Genomic DNA, 18,747 nt, shown 5'->3' on the forward strand with positions numbered 1-18,747 from the left:
AGCTCAGCTTCAGACTGTTCAAGGAATCATCTGGAATTTATGACAATGGGGCAGAGAAGTGTGGATTGTGGAGGGTCATGTGGCCTCTCTATCTGAAAGCTGGTTGGAATGTAGATTGTGGAGAGTCATGTATCTGTTGCGGCTGGAGCCTAGTCAAAAGTCACCTCACCTGCCATTCAAGGCTTAGATCTGCCTACCCTTAAGGCTGATGTGTGATTGGCTGTGGCAGCTGACATGTGAAGCTGCAAGCTATCTCTCTCTCTCTCTCTCTCTCTCTCTCTCTCTCTCTCTCTCTGTTTGCTGCTGCCTTCAAACCATCCCTGAAGCCCAGGCAGCTCCGGAGGGCCAACTGCAATGGGCCCATTCTGGATCCCAAGCAGGGGCTACTCTGGAGATCAGGTTTATGCTTATGTACTTGTTTATTTGTTACATGATTCTTGATCCTCCAAAATATTTCATATGGAATCTAAACTGGAGGTGGGGAGGATATGCTTAAGGAGGAGATATTTGAAGAAAAAAATGAAATTTAATTGCGTCTGGTTGTGTGAGTATAGTAGGGTGAAGATTATTCCATGCTTTAATTGTATGGGGGTAAAGAATTAATTGCTGTACACATCTGTTTTGGAAGATACCACTACAAATTAAGTTCCGTACCCTCATCTGCTCCTAGCAGGCTTGGACTCGGTGTAGAATTGGTAGTCTATATTGAACTGGCAGCTTAGCATTTTGTGAAAACTGGTTAGGCAGTGTGCTTCATGTGTGTCCGGAGAGAGCTCCACTTTAATGAATCCAAGAGCTTTGTAACATTCACTTCTCTTCCATATGTATTTGTGACAAATCGGGCTGCTTGTCTCTGGACTTGTTCGAAGGTAGTGGTGTTTTTGTTTATGGGTCCCATGCAGCTACTGCATATTCCACATGTGGTCTGATGAGGGTGAGGTACAACTTCTTGACAGAACAATGAGGGAAGATGAGTCTCAAAATTTACGACTCCTGATGCCTTCACCATTTTATGATATGTCTGATCGTTCCAACGCAGGTTGTTCTGGATTTTGATGCCAAAGTATTTGTTCTGTTTGGTTACATCAAGGGTGCCACCCAGGATTTAGTATGATGCTTTGTCTGATTTTCTCTTCCTGGTGACATGCATGGTTTCACATTTGGAAGAACTGAACTGCATTCCCCATTTTTGTGACCATGCTATCAAGATCTTTTTGGAGAGCATCCTTGTCACCAGCTGACTTAACTGGACGGTATACCAAACAGTCGTCCACGAATATCTAGTGGTGCTTGTGACTTTTCTGTGAATGTCATTGATGTAGAGTAAAAACAAATGCGGGCCTAACACTGGATGACATTCAGAGCCTTTTCCATTCACGCACACCCGCTGGAGTTGTTTCATCAAAAAAATGGAAATCCATCTTTTAGTGTTGGAACGAATACCATAGTAGTCGAGCTTCTTATGTAATCTTTGGTGGGGAATGACATCGAATGCATTGAAGAAGTCAAGCAGTGGTGACTTTGTTATTGAAGTTTTTGGCCAGGTCATTTGTTGTCAGGATAAGCTGGGACTCGCATGATCTATGCTTCCTAAATGTATGCTGATTATCAGCAAGAATATTGTGACTGGTAAGATACATCAACAGGTTGCTGTCTATTATATGTTCCAGGAGTTTGCAGCAGGTACTTGTTAATGAAGCAAGACAATAATTTGCCAGGTTTGTGGTTGAGCCCTTCTTGAAGAGAGGAGAGATGTTTTCCCTTCTCCAAATCAGGGAAAGGTCACCTAAGTTCAGCAATTTCTGGAAGATAAACTGCAGGACAGGAGTGGTATACCGTGCCTGTGAGCTATGTGCGTCTTTTTTTTGTGAATTCCCCTGTGTGTAAATAAATGCCGCTGTTTGTTAATAACATATGTCCAGCTTGATTCACTTTGAACCCAGCAAACCTATTCTGAACAAAACAGGCAGGCAAGACGGTTCTACCTGAAGGGCTATAGAGACAGGTGAATTGTTGCCCATTAGAGAGGGGAGGTCAGTATGCTGAACCTGTGCACCAGGGCACCAAGGACTCAACTGATATTTCTTCAAAAATTGAAAGGTGCTTTTTTTTCAACCTTCAGATCCAGAGTGCTGGTCATAAAAACCAAAAGCTTCAGACACTGTAAATCTGAACACAAAATGCTCAGCTGGTCAGTTAGCATCGAAGAAAATAGAAATAATAATAATATTTCAAGTCAAAGACCCTTTGTCAGAACTGCCAGGAGGGGAGGCCTTAGCAGGTCAAAGAGAATATTGTGCTAAGGGGCCTCATGATAAACTGAAGCTATTTAGTTATAAAGTTAATCAGGAAAAATGAAAGAAAGAACACAAACTAGCTAATATGAGAGCTGTGAAATGCAGGGCTGTAGTGAATTCCCAGTAAGTCAGGAGTGCAATTATTGGAAGAACAGAGTTAAGAACATAATGAACAACGTACTTCAGAATTGGCTAGTTCTAATAAAAACAGAGACATGAGTAAAACAAGACTCTGCTCAGGATTAAGGTGTGTGAAGATACATGGCTTTGCTTCTGCATACAGAGATAATGTTCTGGCTATATTTTTCTCCACTTGAATGAGAGCAATCTGCTCACATTACATCTCTCTGCCTGTTCAGGAGGCAATCTGCTCAACTACATGGATAACATCTCTGTGTCAAGAGTGCAGAAATCTGCTTAAGAACTCCATTTTGTAGCTCCTCAAGTAGATAACCTGCTGATGAGTGGGATCCCTCTACTTCAGAGGAATATCAAACAGTTCCCTGGTGGTATATTGCTGTTGCCCCTTGTATCAGAGTCGGTCTTCCTGTAATAGTCTGAAAATGAAAGCAGAGAATGGTTTCAGGTAAACTTCAGCAGCGAAGACACCAATAATAATGCAGTATTACATTTAGCAAAATACACGAGCCATGAATGGTAGACCAGACCCAATGGGCTGAATGGCCTTTCTGCCCTGTCTTAATAGTCAAATTAATGAGGATGTAAAGGTGAGTATGAAAAAAACCTGGCGGAGTTCATGTGCAACCTTCAGTTGGAGGGATCCAAGGATTGAAAGTCCCTCTGCACATTATTCAGAGTGAACTCGCATCTTGCTCAGTGAAAAGATAACCTTTAAACATGTGACTGGAGGGGGGTGTGTGATGGGGTAGAATGTCAGTGATAGAATTAGGATGGTGAGAGGGTATAAATATGCTTGCATCAGGCTAAACCATGAAATTTCTTCTATGAAGAAATTGAAGAACACTCTTTTTGGAGTGTTCCCCTACGACTACACACCACTCCTAACCTCCCAAGTTCTAAAATTGATACACCACAGGTGAAACAGGGCTCCTGGAGCACAGTTGTTTCCATCTGGAATCCATTCAACTTACTTGAACCTTGATATCCCGTAGGGTGAATCTAAACATCTCCCTTTCTTCTCTGCAGCTTCTGTCCCCCTATGTGTTGCAGCTGACTTCATGTGATGGAGAATGACTTCTTTGGGGCTGAGGTCTTTAAGGTGTGCTATTCTGCAAGAATATGCAGATTTTATTTGGTTCCATGAAATGTTACTTCTTTTTATAATGTCTGCTGTTTTGATATTGGAAAGTGAAGATGGGCCTCATTGGGTGTCAGACAGCGAAAAGTGGTTAGACTCTACTCTCATAGTGAGGAGCTAGCTCAGAAACCATTTTAGCTCAAAGCTCCAAAGAACAGGAGATCCATTGAAATGAATAGAAATTATATTCATGCCTACGTTGAAAACACAATATTTATAGTACCTGCAAAAACTATGTTAAATCCACTAATTTCAAGAACAATTGAAGCATGTTTCAGGAAAACTCCCATTAAAGATGTTTGGGTACTGCAATTCCTTATCCGCCATGTGCAATCAATCTGGTTCATAATGTTGAGTGCTTGTCCCCTTCAGCATTGTAGCCTATGACCAGCTCTCTGTATATTTGGCAGCAATGTCTCCTTCTGAAGTAGCTGCCTACTTGTCTGTGTAGAGAATGGAGGTATGCTGGTTTGTAAGTTCTTTTATTTAATAGATCACACTCCCTGGAACAAATTCATATGCCTATGTCCAGAATTTTCTGGAAATCATACCTATAGAAAGAGACGTTTATCCTAGATATTAAACAAACTTTATAAGGCAAACTAGAGCAAGAAAAAGTAAAGATGCCATTATTTCTCATTGGCCACAAGAGCACACATAAAGCCCTCAAATGAGACCCAGGAGAATGCATTGACTGCATTACAAGCAAACAGCAATCAACATAGAAATGAAACATTGAACATCATAGAGTTTTTTTTTCTTTCAATTAGGAGCATGGAGAATCCTTTGATAATTTCTTCATGAAGCTCAGGTTGTTAACATTATTTGCCTTTCAGCATTTGGACTGCTTCTGGAATTTTTAGAGCCCAATCTAAAGGAATAGTGGTTAAGCAACGCTCAGCTAACTATCGAACAGTGAATGCTGGCATGTGCAAATGTCCAAAGGCAAGCAAGAGATGTTGTATGGCCAATGGAAGGAAGTAATTATAGTCAAATTGTGGAGCTGAAGGTGAAGTTAAGAAAGAGTAGCCAAGATGGATTAGATGTTGTAAGTACTATGGCAGCAATATGTGTCATTGAGAAGAAATGCTGTGTTTGAGGAACAATGACCACAATATAGATTGAAAATCATTTCTACAAACAGGGCTCAATGAAGGGATATCAAAAGAAACAGCCAGTGCCAAATGAGATCAACTATTTGTGAGGAGGAGGGCATGGCCATGCTAAGGACCTAGACCTGGAAGAGCTCTCTGTGAAGATTGATTAAAAGACCAATTTAAAGTAATCAAAATTTTTTAAAATGTTTAAAATTTTTAAAGATTGATGGGTAAAAAGAACAAGACCTGAAAAATAAAGCTGAAGAAGCTCAAAGGTTGCTGAGATTGTCAACAAAAAATCCTTAAGGGGGTGGTGAAGAAAGTGCAGCCACGATGTCAGCAAGAACCCAAGGAAGTGGGGGTTCGACACAGGATTTCCAAAAAATGATAGAATCTATGGAGTTCTGAGTGAATGATTCTCCAAGGTGAAAAATGTACTAAGAGAAATGGCAGAAAAATAACAGTGATGGTGGATGGTGATTGAAGACCCGAATACTCTGGTGGGCCAGGTTGAAAATGACCTGATAATGACTCAAGAACAATTAAAAACCCAGCAGAAGAAATAATGTCTGAATCATCGCGCTGAGAGAAGGGACTGAGGGGAAGGATCCGGTGAATTTCTTTGAAGAGTGGATCCCACAAGCGCTGAGAGTGGGAAAATTGAAAGAAAAACTTCTTATAGAGAGAGTCCATTGGCTCCAGGAGAGCGGATGACCAAAGACCACGACAGGTCCAGGAAAGATTTTTGAGTTACCGGGATCAGGACGCAACATTGAGAGCAGCAGTGGAGTATGCCAGGGAAAACGGTGGCCCAGTCGAGAAGAAAGGAAGAAAGGTGCTATTTTTTCAGGACTTAAGTGCTAGTTTGGTAAAAAAAGGAAAAGAATTTGATGGTTAAAAGATCATTAAGGGCACGGAATATAAAATAATCAATGCTGTACCCAGCGACGCTCAGTATCGATGTTACAAAGGGACCCTAGAGATTTTATAATAGTAAAGGAAATAGAGAGATTTCTACAGGAGTTGTAAAGGAGATCCAAAAAATAGATGCCAGAAAGAAAAAAAGAAGAAAGAAAGAACAAGAACAAAGACAAAGTGAACTGTAAATGTTAAAAATTGGATAAAAAGTAAGACAGTTATATTTTTGAACTGTCTATTATTGGTTATTTAAAGTAATATTGAAAGGTATACGGAGAGCCCAACAGAGAGTAAATATTTAGCAAAATAATGGCAAGGTGGATACTCCAATTTCAATACTCCAATGGCACTGAAGCTAAGGGGAGGGTTCTTCCTCGGATAGTACCATGCGCTTTTATCGTGTGCTTCCGGGTTTCTTGATTATGTCACTGTCAGACCAGGGGCAATACATACATTTGTTAAATGGGGAAAATCACTTTAATGTATAAATAAGCAAAAGGCTCTAATGATAGAGCTGAATATGTAAAATTGTAAATACGAATAGAAAGTTAAAATTTATCAGTTTTAATGGGATAAATGACCCTTAAAGAGAAAAAGAGTTTTGGCACAAAAAAATAAAAGGCAGATATAGTTTTTCTATAAGAAATATACCTTACAAAATTGGATCACAATGTGTTAAAAAGGGCCTGGGTGGGAGAAGTTATATCCTCCTCTTTTAACACCAAAGCGAGAGGGGTAGAAATTTTAATAAATAAAATTATACCTGTGTTGGCCAAAGACAAAGATTGACCCAGTGGGAAGGTTTGTAATGGCAGATTGTTGGATATATGCAGAATCCTGGATGCTCATGAATCTATGCTCCAAATTTTGATGATGAATCCTTTATACAAAAGTCTTTCTGAAAACAATAGACAAATGTTTCAGATGTAACAAAGAAACAGGAATCTTGTTACATGCATTTTGGTTTTGTGAAACAGTGGGAAAATTTTGGGAAGGCAAATATATTATTGATACAGATACCAAAAAAAAATCACAGAATATTTTTGCTTGGTGATTTATAACACTGATACTACAGTGGCATGGAAAATTTTGGCAGTAACATGGAAGTCTGATAATTTTATAAGGTTGGATAGATGGCATATGGAAATTCAAAATTGTATAACATTGGAAAAGATTACTTATAATTTAAGGATTCAACTTGAGAATTTTTGTATGATTTGGAAACTATATATAGATTTCATTAGTAGGAGTCCATCCACATCGTCCATAACACCCACTCCTCCCAATTAATATGTACAAGATAGAATAATATGTTAGGAATGTATGAATAGTGAATTATAAATAAATTCAGGTGTTTTTTTCTTTTTTCTCTCTTTTCTTTTTCTTTTTATTTTGGGGAAGGGGATAAAAGAAAATAAATTATATATCATTTTTATTATATTGTATTGTTATATGATGAAGAATTAAATGTAGGTATTGATGCAAATAAAAAATAAAATTTAAAAAAGATGTACTGATTGGAGGAGAATTTTAATTTTTGTTTGGATCCCATTCTTGATAAATCAGTAAGGAGAGTGACAAAGGCAAAAGTTGAAAAAGTTACTCTATCTTCTGTGAAAAATGTAAAACTGATAGATGTATGGAGACAGTTACTTTCCATGATGAGATTATTCATTCTACTTAAAGGTTCATGGTTTTTATACAAGGATAGATATGTTTTTAATGTCTGCACAATTGAAAAATAGAATGATTGAAACAAAATATCTCGCCAGATTACTCTCTGGCCATGGGCCTCTGATTTTAATGATAATGATGCCTGAGAAGCAAGAGAATTAATACAGATGGCGTCTTAATCTCACACTGCTGAGAAGGACAGATATCTGCACATTTATCAGGGGACAAATAGAATTGTTTTGTCAAACAAATAGACCCTCTACTAATGATAGTTTCCTAATATGGGGGATTAAAAACTTTCTTGAGGATAATGATGATTTCAGATATGAAAAAAAATCATTATTATGATAGAGGTCAATGGTCTGGAGAAAGAAATTACAGAATTGGAAAAATAATACTAGAGAATGGGTTTGAAAGAAAAATACAAAACTTTGGTAAATAAAATATTGAAATATGGATACTTTACAAACATGTAGAATAGAAAAAAAAACATTTTAAAGTCAAAACAGAAGTATTATGAAATTGGAGATGGAGCACATAAAGTTTTGTCATGGCAATTAAAGGCAGAGGAGACATTAAGGATGATATATACAATTCATACAGAGCCTGACAAATAAACATGTAATCAGAAGGAAATCAATGAGTCTGAACATGGCCCTGCAAAGGAGATGTGTCTTGGATGAGTTCTCTGTGAAGAGTTTTAAAAAGAAGTTTAAAAGACTAAAATTAAGAATTTTTTCACTGTGGATTAATAAAATGAATGCTAAGAAGTTAAGACAGCAAAAAGCAAAATCGGAAGAGACACTGACTCAGCCAGGAACGTTGTGAAAGCCCAAAAGGGTGTGGCACAAGAGAAGACTGGGACCGACTGAGCCCAGCAGTGCTGAGAGGTTGGTGCAAGACCTGAATTTAACCATGGAGAAGATGAAAACTTTATGCAACCATTTCACGGGTATTGAAACTGCAACGAGGGATATGTCAGAGAAGATAACTGAATTTAAAGAATCAATTAATACTTTAATTGAACAAATTAGCCAAGTGGAAGTTGACTTGGTTAAGATGCAAGAAGAACTGAAAGTTTTGGAGGAAGATGCAAAGAAGTGGGACTTGGATAAGCAAGCTATGCTGGATAAGATTGACCACATGGAGAACTTCAGCAGATGCAATAATATTCAGATTATTGGTTTGAAGGAAGGGACTGAAGGAAGAGAACTGGTGAGCTTCTTTGAAACTTGGGCCCCATGAGTGTTGGAAGAAAATAAATTCAATGGAAAACTGCAAATAGAAAGGGGTCATCGGAACCTTGGACTCAGAAGATCTGATGAGGAGCGTCCATGGCCAGTTCTGGTAAGACTTTTGAATTACCGGGAATGGGAAGCAGTTTTGGGAATAATGGTCCACTTAAGATTGATGGTGGAAAGGTATTTTTCTTTCAAGACTTTAGACCAACTTTGATTAAGCAAAGGAAAGAGTTTGATGATGTAAAAAGGTAATTGCGGTCAAAGAACATAAAATAGTCAATGATATATTTTACAACTCTGAGGGCTGAAGAAATGGAAGCAATCAATGGTTTATCAAAACTAAGGAAGAAGTCGAGAATTTTTAAGAAGGTTATGAAAAGATTAAAGATATTAAACAAGAAAATTAAGAAGAATGTTTGCTATGGGGCCGAGTAAAATGTATATTTTTTAAACCATCTGGTGTTTTGATAGTATGACCAATTATAAATGCAAGCTATGGATTGGTTAACCTACACCAATTATATTTTATGCCACAGAAGCTACATAGGTCAACATCTGAAATATCAAAGATATCTTTTAGTTGTAGGATTGAAACAGGACCATTTTTACATGCTATGTGGCCATGTGTGAAGGTGAGGCCTTTTTGGCAGCATATTTAAGAAAAGTTAACAAGGATAACAGGGGTGGTTTTTACAGATATCCTGGAGCTTTATCTTTTGTGTAATTTTTTTGAATAAGTTAAAAGAAATATAGAATTTAGTTAACTTATAGTCCATCGTGCTATGAGTAAGGGACAGTTGGACTTCCAAGTAATTGCAATGCACTTCTTAGCCATTCCTGAAGTTACTTTGATAAAAGAAATATGGAATTTAGTTAACCTATCAAAGTAGCTTCAGGAATGGTTAAGAAGTGTATTGCAATTACTTGGAAGTCCTATTCTCCATTACTCAGCACGATGGACTGCAAAGATGAATGGTTGTATACCTATGGAGAAAATTAGATACAATCTAAAAAACAAGTATGACATATGTGTCAAGATATGGCAGCCATATTTGTAACAGATGTTGTTACAATATAAACAGATAGATTCCCCACTTAGATTTTTTTTATGGATAGTATAAATGTGAGCTCTGATAGTGTGTGGATTTATATTTTGCAGGAAGGAGCAGAAAGTGGTTTTGTCTTTGTTTTTTATGAAAAAGTTTAATATAGTGATATTGAAGATTTTACTATGTATATTTATAAAAAAATGAAAAATAATATATTTTTTAAATGGAAATCAGTGATACTTTTAAACAATACTATACTAAGCTGTATGAATCAGACTTGATAGGGAATTCAACTGAAATTGACAAATTTCTCTCAATGATTGAACTGCCAAAATTGAAAGATAGATAGCAGATAGAATTAGATGCCTCCTTAACTAGAAAAGAGATCGTAAAAGCCTTGAATACATTACAGGCAAATAAGTCTCCAAGGGAGGATAGTTTCCCACCTGAGTTTTATGGACAATTTAAAGATATTTGAAGCCACTCATTATGGAGGTATTGGATTGGACAGTCAAAATTGAGACTCTTCCAGAATCTTTCTCAACAGCTATTATTATAGAATTACAAAAAAAAGAGACCCGCATAAACCATCTCATATAGACCTATCTCCTTGTTAAATGTAGATTACAATATTTTGGCAAAACTGCTAGCCAATAGACTGGGGAAGTGTCTACCTAAACTGATAAATTCAGACCAGGAGGGCTTTTTCAAAATAAGGCACTCTGGAAATAATTTGAGTAAACTATTTAATATAATTCATTTGGCTAAGTCTAAAAACAATCCAAGCATGACTATATCATTAGATGCAGAAAAGGCATTCGATCAACTAGAGCGGCCATTCTTATTTAAAGTACTGGAAAAGTTTGGAATGGGCTGAACATTTATTGATTGGATAAAAACTCTTTATCATAAACCACAAGCCAAAATTATAACAAATGGTCAAATGCATTGGTGTTTCCTTTGAGTAGATCCATTAGACAGGCATGCCCATTGTCTCCAATCCTCTTTGTTTTGGCAATTGAAACATTAGCAGAAATTATAAGGAGAGATCTGGATATAAAGGGATTCAGAGTTGACTAGGAAGAGCATTTAACCAATTTATTTGCAGATGATGTGCTGCTATACTTATCAGACCTGGCTGAGTCCTGGAAAAATATGGGGTAGTTTCAGGTTATAAAATTAATTTGGAAAAAAGTGAAATTATGCCATTAACAAATTTTGATTATGAAAGATATCAAAGGGGAAGCTGGTTTAAATGGAAACTGGATGGAATTAAATATTTAGGAATAATGGTAGATAATAATCTACAAATTTTATTTAAATTTAACTGTCTCCCCTTGCTTGGAAAGATAGAGGAGGATTTATAAAGATGGAGAGACCTCCCTATTACCTTAATTGGAAGGGTTAATTGTGTGAAAATGAATGTGAAGCTGAGACTGCAATACCTCTTTCAATTGTCGTTGATTTCTTTGCCTAAGAATGTTTTAAAGATACTTACTGGTAATATAAGAGAATTTTTTGGAATAATAAAATGCCTAGGATCGCTATGGAAAAATTGACATGGGAATATAGGTTGGGAGGATTAAGATTATCGGATTTTCAAAAATATTATTTAACAACCCAGGCAAGCTTCCTCTCATCCTCTATCGAAGAAGAGAACTTTCCCTCATGGATCCAAATGGGACTATATTCAATGAGAGAGAGAGTGCAGAGAAGGATTTCATTTATAAATGGAACATCAAATTAATAACAAAACAATCAGATCACCACATTCTAATACATATAATTAAAATTTGGTATGAGATTAATGAGAGTATTGGAAAAAAAAGTGGGGATATCACCAAAAGCACCATTATGGATGTGAGCAACAAAATGACTAAATTTCAAATTAGTTTTGTTAAGGTAGCACTGGCCGTGGCCAAAAACGTATAGCAATCACTTGGAAGTCTGACTCTCCCCAACTTATTGCTCGATGGGCCGAGCAGATGTGTGGACATATACCCATGGAAAAAATCACTTTCATTAAGATATGGCAACCAGACTTAGGTTATGTAGGGGTCTAATTGTAAACCTGACCTTTAAATGTATGAAAAGATGTGATACCCCAGAAAAAATGAATTATGAAAGAAATGAGAGCTCTGACAATATTATATTGGTGGGTGGGAGGGGTAAAGGGGGAGATTTTTCTATTTACTTTGTTCGTAAACTTTTAATATATATTTGAAATGTATAAAAGTTTAAAGATTATATTAACATATTTATGGAAAAAAATGAAAAAAAAAAAATTTTTATAAACTGTGAGGAACACCTGCTCACTGTATTTGAACCAAAGGATTAGTATGCTGACAACCAGTCGCACTGCAATTTAAATTTAAATCTTTTAATTTTATTTACATTGTAGAAGCCAACTCCAGCCATTGAAACTCATGCCACCCAATTTCACCCAATCAACCCCAAACGTTCTGGAACATGGGAAGAAACCAGAGCACCCAGAAGAAACCCAGACACAGGGAGGACACGGAAACTCTTTACAGACAAAGCCGGAATTGAACCTGGGTCGCTGGTTCTGTATTAACTTTGTGTTAACTGCAACTTTAACCGTGTTGCCCACTTTGACTGAGGAGAAGCATATAATGTTTTTTCAAAGTAAGCAACTAAATGCGCAGTCATATGAAAAGACCAAAATGGTCATACGATGGAAATATACAAGATTATTCTGAAATGAGCTGGGCGATACTCTCTGAATATGATGAATTCCAAAGAATAAAGTGATCTCAAAGGGTATGACAGATGATGCTGAACATAATGTTATGCTATAATATGGCTGTTAAGGAGACAAAAGTGCAACAGGAATAGAATTGACATATCAATGTTCCTGAGTCTCATCGTGTTAGATGGGATAGCAAAGGAGGTATAAAAGGGGGAAATGTCGCATTGCTAATCAGGGAGTGTGTCACACCTGCATTTAAAGAGGATCTAAAGGTGGGCTCAACTACTGACGTAATGTGGGTGCAAAAATATGCATTATTTAATACACACGACTCCTGGATAACAAATTGGTTCCATTTTTACGGATGCCCATAAGTCAATTTTGCCACAATTTGAAAAATGGACAAAAAAAATCACTTGATGTGGTCATCTCACCTACACATTATTGAAATGAAAAGTTTCATAAGCATGTAGGACTGGTAAGAAAGAACAATTACTAAACATGAAGGAAAAATGGATTCTAGTTCTTCTGAATGTAGGAACAAAATATATTCCTGCACATAGAACTTTTGAATTTAATAATGTTATGGAAGCTTGTTCATACATAGGCAAATGCATAAGTAGAGCATTTGTAACCTGGCCTGTTATAGGGGAAGGGGCTGGTGGGGATAGAGGGAGAGGGGGAGAGAGAGAGGGAGAGAATGAGAGAAAGAGAGAATTTAATATTATGGGAGCACATTTGTATGCACAGTTAGCCATAATATGGGCACTAGTAAGCCAGGAAAAAGCTGTATTGTTTTTGTACCCTGTACAGATTGTAATTTCTGACTAATCTCTCTCTAAATATATATTGCACTGTTTATTGGGGGGGGCAAAGCTTCCAGAAAATTACTCTATATGTTTCCTGGTAGTTGTAGTTTCTGTGCAGTTGACAGACAACAACTGTAATGGTTACTTTTTTTTGTACTCACCACCAACCCCAACCAACCCCTCAAAACCTTTGACCTGATTAAACAGTCCTTTAGTTCTCTTCATATCTCCTGTGTGTTGTTCGATACAATTTTAATGCTTTATGAAGTCACATCATGAATTGTGTTCTTTGTAGTTACAAAAGGTTACATTATGGAGTTTTATTTCAAATGAGAATAGTGTTTTCAATAAAATTACATAATTATGATGGAATAGCATTTCAGTTGGGAACATACAAAATCATGACTTACCAATCCTTTGTTGTGAAATGAAAGTTAGCGAACAGGGGTCAGGGAATGCGATGTATAGTGAAGAGTTCATTGATATACACTACAGTCTCAGCACAGTGATAGCTAAGTTAAATATATCTGAAGGTATACAGAGGACTAGGAATTAAATGAATCCTTTCGTCACAAGATAAACTGTGTCTGCAAGGTTCTCTAAGATGCTTAACACTTATGGATAGTGAATGATGTCTGTGGCAGCTAATCATGTACCTTCCCTTTTTCGGTTGGCTGAAAAGAAGTATCTGTACTGGCGTACATTCATGAAATATTGTATCTTATCTTATAATGGTTTTCAATTGCCATGTTTAGAACAATCAGAGAGATAACCAGAAGGTGCTGATAAGGTGAACAGGTCCCTTCCCTCTTACAAAAAAGTTTTTGCTTAATTTGAGAATAGGTATGCGTGAGCGTTTCCTTTGCTTCACACAGTTGAAATGAACTAACTACATTACTGTTATGAAATTCCGCATGTAAATAAAACAGTTCTAGATGCACTGTGGGCTTCAAGCATAGCAACTCTGTTTGTTTGGATGGTTGAAGTGCTTTCCTAATGGCTTTAATTCATCAGTTTGTGATAATAAGCATTTCCAAAAGCTTTGGGTAATGAAATCCAGCCAGATGGGACCTACTTATTATAATATTATAAACTTGTGGATAGTCATGGACCAGTGCGTCAGTGAAGGAAAGATCCAAACACTCAAAAAATACACCTCTCTCTACCCCTTTCTGTTTCTCTTGTTCTTTCTCTGTGTCATTTCTCCCAACGTATACATTTACAAATTATGTTAATGGATGTTAAACTATAGTCATTTCCTAAGTGCATGGACCCAAAATTATCCCTATTTTACAGTCACTGGCTCCATTAATGGAGGTTCTGTTAAGTTCAGGTTTATTATCATCTGACTATACTTGTACAAACTGATGAAACAGCATTCCCCTAGATGAAAGTTTAAACACATTCACACAAAATACACTATACATAATAATCACATTCACATAAATATAAAATTTTAAAATAAATATATATTTTTTGGCTGATTTTCTCAGTTACCAGATACTGTTCATCAATCTCACAGTCTGGGGGAAGAAGCTATTTCCCAACCTAGCAATCCTGATTTTGAAGCTTCTCTACCTCCTTCTTGATGGAGATACTATGTGCTGGATGGAAAGGGTCCTCTATAATTCTTTGAGCTCTAATGAAAGAACACTCCCAGTAAATGTTATCAATAGATGGGAGGGAGGCTCTAATTATCTTCTGGGCCAATGGTTTGCAGCTACCATAACATGAAATGAAGGAAATCACAAAATTTGGTAGACACCGAGGTTGAAGTAAAAACACAAGTTGGATAAGCTCAACAGGTCAAACAGTGTCCTTTATGTAACAAAGGATACAAACTGACATTTCAGGCTTGAGCCCTTCTTCAAAGAATGAGAGAATGCCAGCAAGCATCTGAAAGGGTAGGAGGAAGGAAGGGGAGTGGCAAGGCAGGAGATGATAGGTGGAGAAAGGAGGGAGGGGACAGCAGCAGTGAGGGGGAGAGGGGATGGTAGGACTGTGTGAGTGAAAGAACTGGAAATACAGGAAAGGGGGAGGGGAAATAAAAGGCAAGCAGGTTTAATGAAAGCAGTAAAATCAATGTTCATGCCATGTGGCTGGAGATAAACAGCTGGAAAATAAGGTGTGCCTCCAATCTGCCGGCACAGGGGAAGGTGCTGGGGGTGCGATGGATTGGGAATGGAGGGGGGAATCCCACCCTCAGACACATTTTTCCCTCTCCTCCCCTCTCGGCCTTCTTCAGGGACTGCATCTTCCATGATTCCCTTGTGCAATCATCCCTCACCACCATCGCAACCCTGGCACTTTCCCCTGTGCCCGCAGGACATGCAACACGTGCCCACACCTCCTCCCTCACCTCTGTCCAGGGCTCCAAACAAAAGCAACACTTCTCCTGAATATCCAGAGGACTTGCCTATTGCATCCGGTGCACCTTTTGTGATATTCTCTACATCGGAGAGACCGGATGCAAACTGGGAGATCACTTTGTTCAGCAATTCCGCTCCGTTCACAACCACAATGACCTCCCAGTGGCCAACCATTTGAATGCAAGGTCACACTCCCAGGCTCACATGTCTGTCCATGGCCCTATGTACTGTCCCACCCTGACCACTGCAGATTGGAGGAACAACACCTTATTTTCCGTCTGGGCACCCTCCAGCCTCGTGACATGAACATTGACTTTGCTGCTTTCCATTAAACCTGCTTGCCTTTTCTTCCCCTTCTCCCTTTCCTGTCCTTCTCGTTCTTTCACCCACACAGTCCTACCATCCCCCCACCCCCAATGCACCCAGACAGGACACTCTCACGTGCTCATGTAAAACATTGAAAAGATGGGGGGGGGGGTTGCAGAAGCCTTGCCCTCCTCAACCTCCTTCCTCCTTAGGAAGTGTGGGATTTGCTGCACCTTCCTGAATCATGAGGAGGTGTTGTGAGTCCAGAATATGTTCTGTTAGCCAATTGTTGGTCAGATATGAATAAAATTTCAGGAGATGTTTGTTTACTTGCAAGGAAAAGCCTATCAGCATGGTTTACCAAGTCTATCCTTCAGTTACATCACTCACAACCTTCATCTTCCCTCTGAAATGGAGCCTTTTGTAGCTAAACTTTGGAATTTAGGTAAGAGGGGCCTAGTGAACAATGGCACGGAGATATTTACCTACATTATTGGTTGAAGTGCACAGAATGTGTTGTACTGCATACTCAACAGGTGGAGAAAGTGTGAGCCCAACACCACTGGTGGAAATAGAATGCCATGCCAACTGCCCACTATGGTCTGAGACCTACAGCATCCTGAGTCTACTCTTCCTGCTCCTTCAGCTCTTCTGGAGTTTTCAGTAGTGCCATTCCCTAGTTCTCACTGGGAACTTCTCTTTACTGTTCCATAAATGACCTTGCGTTCATCACACCATGTTACCCATGCCCATACAATTGGCTACTTATGTGTCAATTTTAGCACAATCTGTGAACTCGTCTGTTTTTCCATTAATTGCTGTTTAATGATCACTTAAAAAGCCAGAAGAACTAAAGGGGCAGGTTGTCTCCTGTCTGAAAATTAAATATGCTGACCAGCAGATTGTGAAGATCAGATTTGTTAAATGGGCCAATTTGAAAAGGACAATGATACACTATCAATTCTACCAAAAGGCTGGAGTTGCTGGAGGATTGGGAACCCACTCTGTATAAGAAGAGAGCAATCCAAGGCACCTCTTCAGAGCCTTGAGGCTGCGAGGCAGTGGGTGTTCCATCAGGGGGTGCATACAGTCAGGGTCAGGCCCAAGGACACCGTGCTTCATGACACAACCAAGAATGGCCAGGTGTGATGTACGGAACACACACTTTGCTGGGTTATAAGTGAGGTTGAGGGCCTTGGCCATCTGGAGGAATTTCTCCAGGTTTGTGTCATGGTCCCACATGTCATGGCCGCAAATGGTCACATTACCCAGGTATGGGAATGTGGCCTTAAGCCCGTGCTGATCTACCATCTGGTCAATTTCCCTTTGGAACTTGATGACCCTATTGGTGACCCCAAAAGGAACCCTTAGGTAGAGGCGTCCATCCACTTCAAATGCGATATACTAATGGTCCTCCAGGTGGATGGAGAGTTGTTGATATGCCGATTTTAAATCATTGGTAGAAAGCAACTGGTATTGTGCGATCTGATTTACCATATCGGCAATGCAGGGCAGGGGTACACATCCAGCTGCATGAACTGGCTTATGGTTTGACCACCATGACCTGGGCCCTCCAGGGGCTTGTCCTTGGTTCTATGATCCCCTCGACCAGCAGCCATTGCATCTCTGACTTGAAGAATGCCCTGTCCCCCATGCCTTATCTCCAGCTTTTGGTGGTGATCGGCTTGTAGTAGGGGGTGAGGTTAGTGAACAAGGGTGGGAGGGATACCCAGAGGGTGGATAGCCTGCAGGTCGGGCATTATGGGTGGATCGTAGTGTGCTGATTAGTCACAGGTAGACGGGAAGGTAAGCAGTTTAAAAATTGATGGTTGCAGACATTGAGAGGAGAATGGGGTCTGTTGAATTGCAAAATGGCGTTCTTGAGATGGCACTGGAAGTCCAGCCCCAGGAATACCAGTGCACAGAGCTGGGGCCTGACCAACAGTTTAAAATTGTCATAAGTAGCACTCCATACAGTTAGTGATACCATACAGTAGCCCAGAGTCTCAGCCGATTGTGACCTGGATGCCAGGGTTATCTTGCAACTAGATGCACTCACCACAAGTAAACAGTTCTACACCGCATCAGGGTGCACAAAACTTTCAGTGCTGCTGCTGTCAAACAAACAGATAATGGGGTGTGAGCGCATTGGTAAGGGCTGTGCTGATCAAGTGCATTAGAAGCCAGTAGTCTGTTATAGTCAGCATTGTTGTCGGTATTGGACTGGTGAGATGGTGCCTGTGGCCTTGGCTGGGAAGATAGCGACTTGCACGGTGTGCTCACGGTGCTGTTCTTCGGGGACAGAAGTGGCGGCTGAAGTGACGTTGGCCAAGATGGCTGCCCCCACTGCCCGCATGTGGCGCTGCTCGGGAGAGGAGATCTGGACTTATATACTTTAGTATAGTGCCCTCTCTTCTCACACCCTGAGCACACCGCTTCTTTGGCCAGCCAGTGCTTCTGGGTGCTTCAACTAACCAAAGTAGTAGCACTTCAGGGGCTCAGCTGCAGTGGTGGCGGTGAAGTTGGGACACGCCTGTGCTGCAGTGGAGTGGGAGCCCCATGTCCCAAAATGGCAGCACGTGTGTTCCCCACAAGGCAGCCATATTGTCAGATGCAAAAGAGTCTGAGTTACGGAAGACTACATCTAGCGTTTTGGTGACCTAGAGTTGCAGAAGCCGCTGGCAGATATAGTCTGAGCAGATGCCCACTATGCAGGCATCCTGGATGAGTTTGTCTGTATAAACTTCTACAGTCACAAGCTCCATGCATGCCCGAGTTCACACAGAGCCCGAATGTTCTCCTCGAGGGGCTCAATGGGTCGTTGATTGCGCATAGCGAGGAGGTGCGTGGCAGAGACTGCATTAGTCTTGGAGCTGTACCTGCTTTGGAGTTTATGCATGGCCTTGTCAAATATTGTGTAGCCCCTGATGAAGGTGTAGGCCCAATGCCTGACCCTAAATCGCAGCAAGTGTAGTTTGTTATCATTGGTACTCACGAC

The 18,747-nt window shown here is 39.5% G+C and overlaps 2 long non-coding RNA genes across 2 annotated transcripts in view; one reads left to right on the forward strand and one right to left on the reverse strand.

Moving 5' to 3' along the window:
- The first annotated feature begins 251 nt into the window (after window positions 1-251).
- LOC138755529 (uncharacterized) lies at window positions 252-13,300 on the forward strand. The gene is made up of 3 exons (XR_011352373.1): window positions 252-399; window positions 3,465-3,537; window positions 11,957-13,300. It is a non-coding gene; the product is annotated as an uncharacterized lncRNA (long non-coding RNA).
- LOC138755527 (uncharacterized) overlaps window positions 2,476-18,747 on the reverse strand; it is a 64,249-nt gene continuing 47,977 nt past the window's right edge. The window contains exon 2 of the long non-coding RNA XR_011352369.1: window positions 2,476-2,854. This is a non-coding gene — a long non-coding RNA (uncharacterized lncRNA). The remainder of the gene's footprint in view (window positions 2,855-18,747) is intronic.

Source organism: Narcine bancroftii, chromosome 2 (assembly GCF_036971445.1).
Source record: "Narcine bancroftii isolate sNarBan1 chromosome 2, sNarBan1.hap1, whole genome shotgun sequence".
Lineage (NCBI taxonomy): Eukaryota > Metazoa > Chordata > Chondrichthyes > Torpediniformes > Narcinidae > Narcine > Narcine bancroftii.